Below are 15,917 nucleotides of genomic sequence, written 5' to 3' on the forward strand. Positions count from 1 at the left end.
CCATTTTTAGTGTCTGTATGCCTTCAATTGACTAATTTTTGTTTGTATCATTTGACATTGTTAATGATGAATCTGATCGTTTGTGTAAAGAAACCTTTTTGGATACATAAATTAAAAACCATGTATGCAAAGATTATTATATGACATGTAGTTCTCTAATTATTTGATTTTATTTGTGTCGTTTGTTCCTGTTCGTCTTTTTCCTAATTTTCATAGGAACTTTTGTATCATTTTGATCCGATGATTCTTTACATTATACGCCAGGTTATTGATACTTTTTGTTTTGATATTTATTTTTTTTTCTTTTCAGTTGTACTAAATGCATAATTATATCAGCTATGACGTTGCGTCTGTTATACTGCTGTCTGTTTCTCGCAATTTTCACATAAATATCTGTTGTTTATTATAGCTATTCCCTGAAGAAGGCATGTAGCCGAAATGACTGCGTGTTTGCTTTTTATACTTTTATTCACTACACTACAGTAGTAATTTAGTTCAAAACCCGATTTTTATGGGGATGTGGTTTACAAACTTCGTAAGATATTTTAGGGGGTCATGGTAATTTTTCAGCTGTATTTGGTAAAATTGTAAAACAATTTTATTAAAAGAGGTTACGACCCACACCGCATGTTTAGTGTTCAACTCGTTAACAGTTGGACACTACGCTTCCCTAGCGGGAGACGGGGAGGACTCTGTGATAAGCAGTTTTTAAATCCCACCAGGGCTGAACTGTTTTGATTTCTGTATTCTTGCCTATTCCGTCGGCCCCTTAAGAGTGCTTCTCTTGATGCCTTGTCTGAGTACATACGTTTTTGGTTTTTATATTATTATACAGGGGCATTTTTTAGAGATTCACCTGGCGGGTATTACTTTAATTACACTGTCCAGTGACTTTGGAACATGGTGGGGGTAAGAGTGAGGTTGGGTGCACACCATAAACCGGTTTAAGCTCCCCTGTGGTGTTTTTGCTACTGACCGTTCCAAGGCGGTGCCCCACTGTCTTCCTTTATTCGCTTTGTCCTCGTGTGTTTGCTTTGTATCTGAGTGTGTGTATTTGTAAGAGTGAGGTTATGTGCGCACCATAAACCGGTTTAAGCTCCCCAGTGGTGGTTTTGCCACTGACGTAACAAGACGGTGCCCTACTTTGTTCCTTTATTTGTTCGTTTGTCTCCGTGTGTTTGTTTTGTATGTGAATGCGTGTGTTGCCTGTGTGCACAGCACATCTGCGTGTATAGAGAGGCTGCGTTTTTGAAACGTGGCATTCCCTGTTTGACTTTTATCCTTGTCTTTAGGAGAAAAAAGCAAGTCAAAGAGACTTACTTTCTGTTTTTCTACTTGAAACACACTGCTTCATTCAAATCTGCCTCCAAAAATAACGATTCACACAATTTAAGGATCTATTTAGCTACATGCATGTACATATTCATTTCTTTGAAAATGAGCTTTCAGTAATTTAAGCATTAATATTGATACACTTCGAACAAGGGTATCAGAGTATCTCAAATAATTAAATTATTTATCGACCAAGGCCATAATTCCAAACTGCACCCCTGCCACTAAACGCCTTCAAACAATGTCATCATTGCCAAACATTCATTAACTTCTAGAGCCACTTTGATAGCAAGTATTTCAGTTGCATCCATCTCACTGATTATACACTATCAAACACTCGCAGTACCTTATTTCTTCATTTGTCATTTATTTGAATCCTAACTATATACCGAACTACGTGTTTCCTAAGCTCTACAGAAACTTTTGATGACAATGTCATAAGTTTGCACCTTTAAATCTGTAAATATATCTGTCTGTTTCAAAACTGTTTACATCGGAAAATTATTATGTAAATTATTACGACTCTGGACGTTTTAACAAAGTGTATAAATGTCGATAGATACGACTTTATGCCTTCTATTGACTATCACATCTAAAATCTATAAGAAGATCCATTGGAAACATAGAACGCAACCACACGAAACAATAACAGAGACAGTTAATGAGAGTCAATGTAAGGTGCAACACTCATCATGCCTGCTAGCACCGGCTTACTTAGGCGGATACTGAGCGGACCAGAAAATAATCAAGGAGTTTCGCTTAAGCGAGTGCAAGGAAAAGTGAGTGGCACTTGAAGGTTCCTCAAATGAATGGACCTTTTTATGACTTTTCAATTGTCCATTAGTCTAGGTGACCGCTTAGATAACACAGATAACCTGCCAACCACCTTCCTCCGCCCCACTCTTTTTACTGCTTTCCTAAGGGCCACGATAGCCTAGTGGTAGCGCGTCCGCTTCGAGTGCGGGAGGTCGTGGTTCGATCCCCGGCCGCGTCATACCAAAGACGTAAAAAATGGTACCAGTAGCTCCCTTTCTTCTCATATCCTCGTGGCGATGCTTCCATCAGGAATGAGGTGTCGAGAGTGATTAATATAAGTTGTAGAACTTCCTTCACAATCGACCTAAAACAAATTATGTATAAAACTGAAGGACTCGCTATGCCTCAGACCTGTCCATTCTGGTATCTGGTCTTCCCGTCTCTTTCTTCGACTGTCTCTCATTCTTTCCTTGCAAGATCTTCTTTTTAAGTCTTGTTGATCTTGTGATGTTCCAATACCGCTTCAATTAGCGTGTTTTCACAGTAGTGAGAAGACGTTATTACGGCCTAATGGATTTCATAACGCTGTTCCTCACTTCCTCGTTTGTTACGTGATCTTTGTACGTGATATCCAAGAGTCTTAGAAAGCATTCATTTCTGCGGTTTGTATCCTCTTTTCTAAATCTGCCGCCAGGGTCCACGTTTCACATGTGTACAATAAGATCGAGATGACCAATGAATGTACCAGTCTGACCTCTGAGCTTAGTGCACTGTTCTTGTCATTCCATATGGTCAGCTAAGTCGGCGCCCAAGTCGTTCGTACGATCCTGGCCAGTATTTCCTGCTTTGACCCTTAATCTATCATGACGGACCATGAGTACCTGAAGCTCTGCACGGTATCTAGTTTCTTGCCACTAGTTTTAATGTCTAAGCCTGGTGCTGTTAATCATTTGCTATCACGATCACTTCGAGTGTTTATTCTATTGCAGGAGAAAGGCGCTATCCTCTTGACAAAAAAAACTACATGTACGTGCCATGTGTTTTTTTTTCCAAACATAAAATACATCAGACTGTGTTGATGAAATTAATGTTTATGTTAGGTTTTGTCAGAAAATCACACTCGTAGATGCGGAAAAAAAACTCGACATATTTCCATATAACTCGTTGATATTAATAATACCATTGTTCAACAAGCAGGCATATCGTGCACAAACAAAGAGCTATTTACACTACCGCATTATTGTGCTAAAGATATTTATCTTTATTAAAGTGAAAGCCGTGCAATTTATTTGTTACACTACTAACTTTGAATAAGTAGTTTATCAACATACTTTTCAGACCTACTTTTGTTTAAAATCCATGTGATCTTAGATAAGAGATCCTGCGCGGAACAAAATGTAATTTACACGATCGAAAAGGCATTAATCCACAGCTTTTAAATTATTCTTAATTTGCTATTATTTGTTGGAACTGCTTATCTAGGTTTTGGCATCAGCTCAATACTGTAAACAATCATCTGTGTTTTATTCTTTGGGCATTTCCAGTTTATAAACTTTGGCAATGTGCTGTACGGATATAAATTATCAAGTGAATTAAGAGGAACTTAAAACGGGGAAAAAAATGAAATTCACTTCTGTTTTTCTTCTGTTTCAACATCAGTAAGCATTAATTTTGTTACATTCCTAGGATAGTTTTCAGTGCTTAACGTCAGATAGATATGTAAGAATAATTCGAGAGTTTTTTATACTGCAGAAAACATATTCCCGGATATATGTGGTAAGTGTTATCTTGATATTTTTCTACATACTAGTTTAGATATTTTAGATTGCATTTGTCAATTTCATACAGCTTCTTTAACTTGTTGTAATTTACTTTCAATTTATTTCTTATGTAGAAATATCACTTAATTTATAAATTGTCATTATTTGAGTCTTAGCTGTAAAACTATACGTCGAAATGTGCCGTGTTTCGTTTAGAAATATATAATGGTTTCGCTTTCAATTGCATAGATAAAATGTTTTGTATTTTTTAACTGAATACATTATGTCGGTCTCTTAAAAATTCATTACTCAATGTACAGTCAATACCGCTCGCTCGATCATAGACTGCTCGTGCAAACGGTCTCCTGGAGCAATTCATGTTTTGTTGATATACTAGTATATGTTGAGCCAAGGAGAACTTGAGCATGCTGCATATCTCCTTAAAAGACTTCAGACGAACGGTGTTTTTAAAAGTTTTGGTAACTATCGACATGATACAATACAGTACATTTTAACAAGTTGTACCATATTAAGCATGTAAAGTATGTTGGTTTTAGCGTTAGCTAACAAGCACCTGGCGCCGAACGTTTGCTTAAGCGTGTACTTTGGTATATATATAATTCGGGTTAGACTAAAAAGGGTTTATAGCCGAATGGTCTGCTGGCAGCCTGCAAACAACAGACATCTCTTGTAGAATCGAGTTGACGCAAGTGTTATTCATCATCTAGGAGAAAGCAAGAAACGTTTTAAAGCAAAACAGTTTAGACGTTGCATTTACAGACTTGAAAATGATCACACAATAAAAGAGGCAAGTAAGATGACATCAAACAAAAATGTGACATGAATGACAATCTTTTCAAAACGGTGACATTTGAAATGAACTCTCCATTTCTCAACTTTGCTTATGTTTCGTGCCTGTTTCCTGTGTAAAATTATAACAAAGATTTGCACACTCTTCATCAATTTCGGAATCCTACGGACTGTTGCTAGTTGTTCTACTAGAAGTCTACAGCACCTGTGCTTCCAGATGGTCATAAATCCGTCCCAGACCTGAGAGCTGAAGTGTTCAATATATAAAAGCCCATACTTTCAGCTATCAATATTTTTTAATAGTCAGAGGTGTAGCAGCAATTACACAATGTTACTGTATTATTATCTTTAAGGATGATTAACAAGTATTCAGGCATTTTTATTAAAGTAATTTTTTTATGATATTGGATATCATTTCCTGCGATTTTGAATTAATAAATATATCGATTATGATAGGGCCAAAGCAAGCATGTCAAATTAAGGAAATTCAATTAATCGAACAATATCTATTGAAATGGTTTATTTTTATTAAAACTGGAAGATTTATAACACTTCTTCTATTTTACATGACATTGAACCATGTCTTGGTTTCTTTCCTTTTACTATTAATTTTCTTTTATTTTGGGGATAAATTACTTCACTTTCCCACGCGTAAATAGCATAAACGGGGTTAAATTTGTGCTTATCTAGCACTAAACATTTTATTACATTTTAGTCAAATAGCCATATCCAGGAACCAGTTGTTTAACAGCCGGTCAAATTTGATTCAAAGTACTTGTCTTGGCGGGGAACACTCATATGATGTTTTTATTTAACTGTAAAAACATTTAAGTGTTTAAAATCCTTAACTCTTGCATTCGTTTTATTACGATTTCTACAATATTGACATATACGTATACATGTATAACCCTAAAGTCAATCGAATATTAGCTTAATCAACTGTTAAAGTGTCGAACAACACTGCCAATGTAAAACGTTAAGTGTCGAACAACAATGCCAATGTAAAACATTTATATTTAAATATAATTAATACGTTTAACTTGAAAAATACTTTTTTAATGTAGATTGTAAAAACAGAAATGGTATTTCATTTTATTTTGATTTTTACATAGATATTACCTGACCGCCAATAAATGCCGTTATTGTATGTTGTCTGGCAAAAACTTGAAAGCAAGATCTGTATAGTTATTACAAGGGTTGTTGTCTTTCTTTAAGTTTTTTTGATATTGAAATATTCATGTTCATTGCTATGAGAATCTGGTAGGTAACTTCATTGAACAACAAGCATACTGAAAGGAAAGTTTATCGTATTTCGACAATTTCATATATGAGACTCAACTTGTCTCGTAGTTTTTGTACTAGAACTGAGGTATACATGTGCATCAAAGCTTGATTAGCGAAATTTATAATATTTTTTCTTTAGAAGTTTCATGTAGATCTTTCAAAACTGGAACAAAGTTAATACCGTACAATATTTATACGTGAACTCACTATTTATGATTTCTGGTAATTCTACAGAAGTGTTTGGTATCTGCTGAAAACACAGATAGAATATTTCTAAGTTAAAAGAAAAACAGCCATTTGGCCATTTGCGATGCAAATTATGTCAGTGAAACGCGAAAGCTGTAAAACTAAAGGCTTGGATTCATCTGCTTTACTTTTTTTGGTTTAACAGAAATAAGCAGTTACATTGCTACATTTCTAGCATAGTTTTCATCGCCCATCGTGGGATAAATGTATAAGAATACCTCAAGAGTTTTTATACTCGGATTTATGTGCTAAGATCTACAAGATATCACTTTACCTACAAAACAGAAGTCATATTTCTAGCAAAGTTGTTGTATGCGAAATAATTTCAAATAGTATATATTAACAATTACCGTTTATAATTTGTTATTTATTTTAGTAGTTTCCTTTGAATCATAATAAAACTTGTAATCACAATAGGCAATTCCCGTTCATTTTCGTATTCTCCTTATGCGATTTCAGCATTCTCAAGTTGTTATCACAAATAATTTCCATAACCGAGGAATGCCGAAATCACATACCTAGGATAAATAACCGCATATGGAAGTTACATATTGTCATTACGTGACCGAGTGGTTAAATTCGCGGACTTCCAAACACCTACCACCTCATCGATGTGGGTTCAAGCCTCGCGTGGGGCGTAGAATTCTTCATGTGAGGAAAGCATCCAGCTAGCTTACGGAAGGTCGGTGGTTCTACCCAGGTACCCGCCCGTGGTGAAATAATGCCTGGAGGAGCACCTGGGGTTTTCCTTCATCAAGAAAAGCTGGAGAGTCGCCATATGACCTAAAGCTGTGTCGATGTGACGTTAAACCCAACAAAATAAGAAACCAGTCAGACGAGTTTCGGTTGCAAGCTCTATTACCAATACCAAATGTGTTCACTTTAAGATGTTAATATAATTATAGAATCTATGACATCTATCTGAGTTCCTATATTTCACATTGTACACCATAGTTATCCTTTAGTACTCGTTTAACCATCCAAAAGCGGGGCCCTTTCACATCCTCACATGTTTGCACTCTTTCTTTTACTCTCAACAATTTTCTTATATTATTATCATTAATCCTCCAGTAAAAAGTAAACGCTGGTTCTGATACACACAAACACACGTGCAGTTCAACAGATGTTCTGACACGAGCCAAACATTGATTTGAAAGAGATCGTGCATCAGAAACATTCTTAAGCTCCAATTTGCATTTAATAAAGATTTCAGAAAGTTCTGTAATTTATCATAGAGCGTTTATTGGTAGTAGCATGTTCTTCTACGTTATGTCTATTAAATGCTCCAGAATAATACCAATATATATGATCACTAGTACATGTATTAAATAAATTTATTGCTGTCAGTTCCTAAAATATGATCCATGATAGTGGACAGCATTTAATCAGTAATAAACAATTTAATATGAAATATATCAATGAAATATCTAAGGACATTGCACAATGTTGTTCAATGAAAATTTATAAAGTTTTCTTTTCAGCATAAAGGCATTGTTTACACAGCTAGGTATTCCTCCTGATGTATCATTATAAACTATATACTATGGAATAAGTTAACAAAAGATCGATTTGGCTAATTTAAGATATTTAAGGTTATTTAATATGTGAGATACTCTTTTATTACAATATCGTTTTTATGTTTTCAATACGTCAGAGCCTATTTGTCTTCACAATGTATCATATTAGTCAGAACAAATAGAAAATGTCAAACTTCGTCCTTGATATCTACCACAATCAACAACAATTTTACGCCTCTCCACTATTATCTAATAGCTCATTTGTGAGACTAATGTACGATAATAGACATAAATTGTTGTAAATTCGTTCTAATTTTTTATCCGTGCTCTGTACAGTTTCATAGAGAACATGACCTGCAATTTATTTGAACATGATTTTACGAACTTATATATATTCATGTTAAGAAACTTAAGTTATGTAATCTTTTAAGTTTCTTTTAATTACGGTAATTTCATGCACGATCCATATTTACCCGTATCAAATTTACGAGAAAGTCAAAGTGGCTATAGACATAGCTGTTTTCTTGTCCTTCAGTATTGTGCAAAAGTTAAGAAATTTATTTTTCCGTAATTCGCTGATACCCAGCTAAATTTCAAGATATGAAATCTAAAATAAATTTAGTTTATGCTAATTTGTTTTAGCTCGATTGTGATGAAAGCTTCAAGCTTATTGGAACCACTCTCGAGTCCGCTTCCTGGAAAAACCCATGACCCCTGGATTGAGCGGTATATTTAGAAGTATATTATTGTATTTGTCTACATGGAACGGCTTTTAAAAAATCTGACCACAGTTGAGGCGAATTCCGTGACGTTTTATACTATTTACGCATCCGAGTAGTCTGTGTTCAGACCTTATGTTTTGTTCACAGGAGATAACTCCTGAGGCAATACAAATTTTGTATCATTATGTCCCTTTTATTCTCAAAACATACGGTCTGTGCAAATCTGGTTTGAGCATCTCCTGAATCCTGGAGATCGACCTTTATCTAAGGTCAAGCTATTACAGCTGAAAATGATCATGTTACATGACCTGGTGGTTCTGGGATATTTATTGCCATTCACACATGTTTATAAACGACCCATTGACCTGTAGATTACAGGGAGCACTTTGGTAAAAATTATTGAACTAGAAAGAATACCTAATGAATAATTGATATATAGTGGATTAATGCTGTTGTTTAACTTTTTATATATTATGTATTCTGTGTTTAAATTTGAATGATTTTTTAAAAAAAAACGATGTTGCACAGATGAAAATGCTTCTATATAATAATTAATGTCTTAATTGCTAAAATAAGGAAATGCTGATTGTAATCTACAGTGGATAAGAATACCCGGCAATAGGAATTTTAAGAACAGAACTAACACCTTCCTACAAAACAGAAATCATGTATAATGTGGGAAGAAGTGAAACTGCTCCCAAGGGACAAAAAGAAACTGACAACAGTTGGCAACCAAAACAATGATTTAGGTGTTTTATGAAACAACTGAAAAATATATCTGCCTATCACTGATCTGTTTCAATTCATTATTCTAAAATAAATTTCTTTATTTTGAAATAAATAAGCGTGATCTGTAAATAGTTTGCTATGAATTTCTCTTTCTTGGTTTTCATTGGCTTATTATATACTAATAATACTGTATTATGTTTTGGTAAACATCCCTTTTAACAGTTAATGGTACTGTTCTAATTGAAAGATGGACAAGTTCATTGTAGAAATTTAGCAGTGTAAGGTTTAAAAGATTTGCTTTAATAGATAATGTAATAATGTCTTATTAGTGCTTCAAAACAGTTCTATTAGCCTGAACATGCTTGGCATCCGCGTAAAATTTGATAGTATATACTGCTGTGTCAAAAGTGTAAATGCGTCACAAACCAGCACTAAATGATAATCGTTCCTAAAAAATTATTTTTTATATATATTGTTGTGGGCTTACTTTGCAAATGCATCGCTTTAAGGTTGTGTTTGTGGTGCTGTGCTTCCAAGAGATCTACCCTTACCTATTATCTTTTATAATTCATTGCTAAAACGTATTATAAATGAACATGACGTATCTGTCGTGTTATAACCAAGAAACAAAATATCCAAAAATACACAAATCTAACAACATAAAAAAAAGAGAAATAACAGAAAAATCTGAAGTCTAACTGGATTTAGAACGCATATCACGTCAAACTATGTATTTCAAGCCGTTTCATTTCATTTCAAACCACAGTTTGTGGTTTACCATATCTTGCCATCCAAATTAATTGCCGTATTTTTTTAGTTCACTTAGAAAGATACTCATCTATAAGATATGTAAGTGCTTTTTTGCATTGTTTTAAAGGAAAGAAATATTCAAATCACTGAACGCAAATATCGGTTAAAAACCAATAATTACCGGTATGTTGTTAGTACCAGGTAGATAAATGGATTAAAGCGGTGGAAGAACAAGATAATAGATAATCATCAGATAATAGTTTGTACTGTTTTTCAAGGAATTTGTTTAATTTTTCAAAGTTTCTTTTTAAGAGTTTTACTTCAGTTTAGACCACAATTACTGTATGTGCTTGTGAACATGTAGAACATATTATAAGTCTTTTTATAAAACAATGCATTGGATAAGGGGTTTCACATTCTGAGTACATTTTCATATGTTTTTATTGAAAAGGGGAAAATCTGGGTGAATTTGCCAATTTCACAATAGATACACTACTTATTTGGCAGATGTGAAATAAGTACATGCACTTGTTAAAGGACGTGTCTTAAAGAAGCTGCATAAAATTTTTGGGTATTTGATCTTTTCAAGGAAAAATAAGTTTGCTAATACCACTTGCATTTGGTCTCCATTAAATGTTCATTAACATTAAGTCACTGTTAAATTTTGATTGGAAGGTAGGTACATTTTCTTTCGGGTGGTGATCAAATATTCATGCATTAAGGCTTTCATTGCCGGACAGTTACATATTGTGTGTGTTTTTGTTTAACATACAATTGACAGGAAAATGTGTCATTTGATGATTTTCCAGCCTTTCTGGTACTAGAGGAAGAATCCAGGCGCCCGTCAGGCACGTAGGAAGCATTTTTAGAGTGGGGGCGGGAGGGCAGTACGGATTTTGAAAGTCAGCCGACCCATAACAAACCCAGTTCCATGAAATGTTTAACAACGTTTTTAAAAAAATACTTTGGTTGTTAAAACATCAAAAACAATTACAAAACTGCAGGGCACGGCTAAAATTGACTCGTTGTCAAAAGATTGCTAAGAGAATCAACTTAATTAGTCAAATTATTGGAGGGGGGCGCCCACTGCTCTTACGGCCATACCCCTCCATGCATGGTACAAGAGGAAAACATCAGGTGCCCCTCCATGCATGGTACTAGAGAAAGACCTCAGATGCCCCTCCATGCATGACACCAGAGGTAGACCCCAGGTGCCCCTCCATGCATGGTACCAGAGGAAGACCCCAGGTGCCTCTCCAGGCATGGTATTAAAGGAAGCCCAGGTGCCCCTCCATGCATGGTACTAAAGGAAGACTCCAGGTGCCCCACCATGCATGGTAATAAAGGAAGACCCCAGGTGACCCTCCACACATGGTTCTAAAGGAAGATCCCAGGTACCCCTCCATGCATTGTTTCAAGCACAACCATCCAACTAGATGGCTTCCTCACCCGAGAGTTCTGCACCACAAGCAAGTTTTTCAACCCACAGGGATGAGTTTAAACTCGAAACTCACTTTTCTAACTCGAAACTCACTGGAAATTCACTTTTTTAACTCAAAACTCACTGCTCAAAAAACAAAGAAATCTTCAAATTTATTCGAGCTATAGGTAGTTCGAACCAACTGAATTTCAAATATAATTAGGTAAGCTTTCTAGAGAAACATGATGTACTACATATCTTACTTAGCAATTGACTAAAGAAAGTATGAAGATGCTATAAATTACAGTTTTATGCTTATTCAAAAAAAAAATCACATTAATTGTATACCGTATGAAGATAGAAGTTTTAAAAGACCATAGGTCAAGAGTATAGCAGACTGAGTTCGTGCAAATGAAGTTGAATGTACCATAAACCTTTATACCATGCACTCAACGCTTTTTATCCATAAAACCATTTTATATATACTACAAGACGGATATAACAGTCAAAACATGTTTTTACTGTGGTTTTTTGCCCCTAAAAAGTAACTGAATCTGGGAGGTTAAGATGGTTACTAACTAGAAAATTTTAATACAATATTCAAAAACACATCATAAAATGCATATATAGTAGATCTATATTGCACATACTTTTTCAACTTAAAAAATAAAGGAAAACGAACATCATTAATTACGTTGTAAAACTTCTAATCCCTTCTCTATACCTGAATCCATTGTTAAAATATTCATTCTGCCTATGACTTCTTTTCTTATTATGCACTGTGCTATTAGATAAGACTTACTGGTATCAATAGTATAAATAGTATATACATATTTATTTAATCTAACCAATAAGAAGACTATTATAATAATTAATATGATTTCATTTAGGAATTATTGTTTTTATGATTGAAGACAAAGGGCAATTCTGACCTTTTTAATTTTTTGGTGTATAATCAAAAGTAGCCTGATTAAAATGAAAGACAAAATTTAACCTTAGCTCATGTGCTCACCACCTGTTAACTAAATGCTGATTAAGATCTCTATCCATAGGAGAAATTTATTGCAGTGTGCCATACTGTGTGATCGGTCAGCTAACGGTTTATCATGAGATATCGGTCAAAAGCTCTGACCAGAGTTTACCAGACTAGATAATCAGAGCCAAGACTGATGAAGTCAAAATATATAAAAGAATTATTTTTTTCTAAAAAAAAAGATTATCTAGTCGGTAGCCAGACTAGCATCCGAGTCGTAATCCAGGATTTACATTCTGCGATACTGCTTATCAAAATGTTGGCACTGGGTCAATACACTAAACAAAATTTATTTATCAGTTTATTAACTTTGGCCATGTGCGATTCTGCAGAAATTCACCACGATGAAACGGAGATCAACCGTATAACGGAATGGGAAAATCACTTTCATTGGATTAACTTCTGTTTCACTTGTTACATTTTAGTACTCGCTGTGGAATAGATATGTAAGAATAATTCGGGATTGTTTTTCATACTGATACAATTATTATAGGTTGTGGAATATCGTTAAGACGAAGCGGTTTCGATACGATACGAACAACGAAACGATACGGTATTATTAACGATACCGTAACCGTTACCATGCTTTGTAGTACATTACATAAGCAATGAATTGCTTAGTATTATATACACCTATGAAAGCAATATACATGATTTGCTGAGATAAATAAACATTTTAAGTCTGTTAATGGAAAGTTGATGTTATTGATTATGAAGAGTAAAAATAAACATTTTCTTACATACTAGTTTGCCAAAATAAAAATCTAGAGCAGATACCTCGCTCACTATGCAATTGAATCTATGAATACACTCACTGTAGTATTGCTTTTAAAAGCTCAGTACTGATTTAGAACTTGTTAAACTGAAACACTAATTACTTTCAAATTACCCCTCTAACAAGTCAGTCTAATTCCACTCATGAAAAATTTTCGACTAGGTTGACTAGTAATGTTTTTATAGTGAAACACTTTGCAACACATTTTTAATTGAACAAATAACCATTCAAAACACTTGAAACAACCACATTCCCAACAATAAACTACTATTTCTAATGGTTCGCAAAAACTGATTATTTGTTTACGTAGGTTAAAAAGCTTAGTCTCGTAATTTTTTATTTACATCATTTTTTTCATTGGTTCTAAAAAGAAAACTACAAAGAAAAAAATTGTCGTAATATATTTGAAATTAAGTTTTGGTTACGTTATTTAAAACGACGGAAAAGAGTATTTCAGGTAATAATTTAGCATACGAAACTATTCGCACGGTTAGCTCTCCATGTCAAGGGAGGTTACTCTAAGCGGTATCACAGTAAACAATGTCGATCACGTTATTACGCTATTTGCTTAAATTTCTGCTTTATTTTGCTGCAGATTTTGTAAGAATTTTGTTTTTACTTTTATAGAAATACCGAAATCGGAACCGGTTCTTTTACGAAACGGTATATACCGGTACTTTTCGAAGTGATTATTCGGTATTGTACCGATACCGGGAACCGGTATCCAACCCTAATTATTATACGGATAAATGTGGTAAGTACCTACTTGATTATACAAAACGGTATTTTATAGTTCAAAATGAAGCACCTTACGAGGGCTGTTCAAAAATAACGTAAACGTTTGCTGTCAAACGCTTTCTGTTGTGGACAGTGCAATGTTAAATATATCATTGCAATTAGCCATCTTTTTGTAATTTGGTCATATATTTGAGTAACATTTTGCTGTTAGTCGAAGCGCGTAGAACATTTCAATTACCGTGGTTACGCATAACCGGCGCAGTCGCTTTTTCATATGTCATGGTTTGAATTGGGCCGCTAATGTTACTTATTTACCATAAAGCACGCTGAAATGTAGCAAAACGTGAAGGCGACATGCACAGAAAGTATAGCGTCGTTCTGAAGTTGGAGGCGGAAGTAAATAATGTTTAAACTATGTTAGTATTGCTGGTTATAACAAAGGTAATGTCGTCTTCGAGATAATTGGACAGTTGGTATGCATAGAATTTGGCAAACACCAACTGAACTTTATAAATAAATGCCACAAGCAATATTTCGCAAATGGTACAGTTGCTAAAAGTCAACGAAGGTCGAGGAAAAAAAGCAAATTCGTGATTCGACGTTAACGTCAATCTAAGACGCCCTTTTTTCAGTATTCTAACCAAATAACTGATAGTGACTTAGGTATTGTTTATCAGAATCTATCGAAACTATTTATAAATTTAAATCAATGCAAACTTAATGAAAGCATCCCACCGACGTCGAGACGTCGCTAATATCGTTGAAATACAACCTAACGCCGATTTCGTGTAAGTGACTGTTTTCGAGGAATCATAACTTCTGACTGCATGATCATAATCAGTCAAATTTTCAGAGAAGTTAGTAGAAAGATTGCGAATCGTAATGATGTATTTTTTGTACTTCATTAAAGTGTCTAAAAGCTAGAGACAAAGGCTTGTTACAACCACATTTGTAGTAAAAACCAGATTTGTAATAATTATAACATTTCTTGTTTTTATTACAAAAGTGGTTGCAAAGGTTCAACCACATTTGTAATAACCAGATTTGTAATAAAAATCGCAAACACTTTTTTCGAGAGATGTGTTTTCCCACGTGATATTCAAGCTTATGCATGCGTTATTAAACACGTGCAGGTCGAATTGAACTGTCATGGGTCATTTAAGACTCCAAATATTTTACCTGAATTCCTTGTTCATGGACATATTTTACTTTAGAAAATTATTACATTTCTCGTTTTTATTACAAAAGTGGTTGCAAAGGTTCAACCACAGTTGTAATAACCAGATTTGTAATAAAAATCGCAAACATTTTTTTTCGGGAGATGTGTTTTCCCACATGATATTCAAGCTTATGCATGCGTTATTAAGCACGTGCAGGTCGAATTAAACTGTCATGGGTCATTTAAGACTCCAAATGTTTTACCTGAAATCCTTGTTCACGGACATATTTTACTTTAGAAAATTATTACATTTCTCGTTTTTATTACAAAAGTGGTTGCAAAGGTTCAACCACATTTGTAATAACCAGATTTGTAATAAAAATCGCAAACTTTTCTTTTCGGGAGATGTGTTTTCCCACGTGATATTCAAGCTTATGCATGCGTTATTAAGCACGTGCAGGTCGAATTAAACTGTCCTGAGTCATTTAAGACTCCAAATGTTTTACCTGAAATCCCTGTTCATGGACATATTTTACTTTAGAAAATTATTACATTTCTCGTTTTTATTACAAAAGTGGTTGCGAAGGTTCAACCACATTTGTAATAACCAGATTTGTAATAAAAATCGCAAACACTTTTTTTCGAGAGATGTGTTTTCCCACGTGATATTCAAGCTTATGCATGCGTTATTAAGCACGTGCAGGTCGAATTAAACTGTCCTGGGTCATTTTAGACTCCAAACGTTTTACCTGAAATCCTTGTTCATGGACATATTTTACTTTAAAAAATTATTACATTTCTCGTTTTTATTACAAAAGCAGTTGCAAAGGTTCAACCATATTTGTAATAACCAGATTTGTAATAAAAATCGCAAACACTTTTTTCG

General features: G+C 34.4%; 1 pseudogene; it reads left to right on the top strand.

The window, feature by feature from the left end:
* The first annotated feature begins 3,809 nt into the window (after positions 1–3,809).
* The window catches only part of LOC123561390 (cytochrome P450 1A1-like), a 76,621-nt pseudogene continuing 64,513 nt past the window's right edge, over positions 3,810–15,917 (top strand).

Source organism: Mercenaria mercenaria, chromosome 10, assembly GCF_021730395.1.
Source record: "Mercenaria mercenaria strain notata chromosome 10, MADL_Memer_1, whole genome shotgun sequence".
In the NCBI taxonomy this organism is placed as follows: Eukaryota; Metazoa; Mollusca; class Bivalvia; order Venerida; family Veneridae; genus Mercenaria; species Mercenaria mercenaria.